Raw genomic sequence first — 2,574 nt, 5'->3', positions numbered from 1 at the left:
TGAAACTGAGTGACGACCTGTCTGATGGTTTATCACATTTCTGATGACTTATCAGCCATGTAGTCAATCTTAGAAAGAAAACCATCAATTGTATCTCCTAGGTTACAACCTGGGCTGACGGGCTATCACAGATCAAACGGCTTATCAGCCTTAGTCGTCAGCTGATAATTTCAGCAACTGGAAGTAATTTCGTAGGGGTTATTTGATCTTTTTCCCTCACCCTAAACCTTACCCCCACGACATAAAATACCAAAAACACGTAAGTAGCTATTGGTATTTAGTTTCAAAAGCTCTTAACCCTCTTTGTTCTCCAGAACAAACTTAGGGTTTCTTCTCAATTAACTTCAAGATCCCATCATACTCTCCATAAGATATTCAAGAATTAAGATTCTCAATCCAAGAACATTCTAGAAAGGTCAATTTGCTTTCAAGATTCAATCCCTACGGTATGCGTAGTGTTCATCCATGGATCCTTTTCATCCATGGAGTCCAAGAATCAAGTTTTAAATAATAAATTGTGATTTTCTTGTTATGGTGTGATCATGTTCATGTTGATGGTTTTTATTAGAGTTTCAAGATGGTATCTTAATGTATTTTTTGGAAGTAGGTGATTATTTTAGTTGAAATCCATGAGTTTGGGTGTCTCAATATTGTTAAATTTATTGAATACACCTATACCACAAAGTGTGCAAGTAAGGTATTTGATAAAATGCCTAAAAGACTAGAAGTCATGTATTATAGTTGAACTGTGACCTAAATGACAAATGCATGCTACACCCTTAAAAAAATAATGACATCTATGATATTTTTATGCATCATGATTGTTGATGGAATGTTCATGAAACTAGATTGATGGACTTACGGCATGTTGTTATGTGCATTCCCTTCCATGAATAAAACTTTGAGAACTATGTGTAGTATGAAATCCCTAACTTATGGTATTTTGAATTATGAATATTGGTCTTGTGTTCAAGAAGATAAAAGTCATGTTTTGTCAGTTTCCTTCCATCGAGTCCTAGGAGTACTTGTACCCGATAATTTAGCTGTGTGCCTAGAGCCATGTCATGTTTCATAATACTCTCAGTCAAGCCATGATCCATAGAACTCAGTCAACCATATGACTCAGGAAATATCAGAAATCTCAGTAGTATAGTAATCTCAGTGATTTCAGTATTCCAAGTAAAATCTCGGTAACTATAGTACTCTCAATCAGTCCTCGGATATCAGTACATTCCATTAGTCAACAAAACTCGGAAAACTTAGTTTATCTCAATTAAACAATACCACTAGAATCAATTCCCCGTGTGGCGACATGGGGGATAAAAAAGGAAGCTCAATCTCTCCCCCGGATGAACCATATGGCCAAGAGAAACCATGAACCAGAATAGAAGAGATTTAGCTAGTCAGTTCAATTTAGTCAATCAGTTCTACTCATTTAATCAGTTCAATGTCTTTCAGATGGGAGTAGGATTCAGCACGAAGCAATCCTATGGATAGGAACTCACCCACTAGATAGGACTGAGATCCCTAGAAGCAATCCCTAAGTTCCAGAACTTTGTATCTAGCGTAGGTACGATATGTCACCAATTATATTGGACTGACATACTCTGGGATCACCCGTTAGCACATTTAAATGTATAGGACTAATCCCAGGTGTCACCTGCTAGATTAGGACTGACTCCATGATAGTTGTCTTTACCAGTGGCATGGCACTGACACCCTTCCAACTGGGGTTACTGGTTGGACCCTAGACTAGCTAAAAAGGGGCATGTCTATTATATGAATACATCCTACAGTTTCAGTTACAGAATTCAAACTGTCTGATACAGTCAATCTTTATCATTATCAACAGACTCTGGTATCACCTACAAGATAGGACTAATCTCAACTATGGTCAATTAGTGTCAGTATAATCATATTTAGAGATCATCCGCTAGGTAGATCTAATCTTAGACTAATTTAAATCATCTTTATTATCATTATACTCAGAGATCACCCGCTAGACAGGATTGATCTAAGATTCAGTTGCTTCATATAGAACGGAACTCAGATAGTTCCATCAGAACTTAGACTGTCAGATATAGTCGCTCAATATCAGTTACATTGGTTATGCTGATCAACTCAGTCATTCAGTATCTCAGTATGATAAAACTCATGTTGTCAGCATTCAGACTTAGTAGTCAGTATCACCACGAGTTCAGTTATAATTACTTAATTCTCATGTTCATATCAGTCAGCATTGTTCATACATATAAACCCTTTGCATTTAGTTTACCTCACTCGTATACTCAATATATTCAATTGTACTGATGTATTCATGCCATGGTGTTTTGTTTTATATTGTAGGTTTAGAGGCACGAGTTCTAGAGCAATAATAGCATTGCAGATTTCAGCATTCAAAGTTAGTAGTAAGTCCTCATTATCCGAGGACATGGTTACTACTTTATTACTTTAGTATTTTAATTTGGCTTTTAGTTGTCGGGAGTGAGTTGGAGACATGTTCCTTTCACTCCGTACTTTAGATAGTTAGAGGCTTTCAGACTAAATTACATACTAGATTCAGATTTTAGTATT

This window comes from Capsicum annuum, chromosome 5 (assembly GCF_002878395.1).
Source record: "Capsicum annuum cultivar UCD-10X-F1 chromosome 5, UCD10Xv1.1, whole genome shotgun sequence".
Taxonomy (NCBI): domain Eukaryota; kingdom Viridiplantae; phylum Streptophyta; class Magnoliopsida; order Solanales; family Solanaceae; genus Capsicum; species Capsicum annuum.
This window is presented reverse-complemented; position numbering follows the sequence as displayed.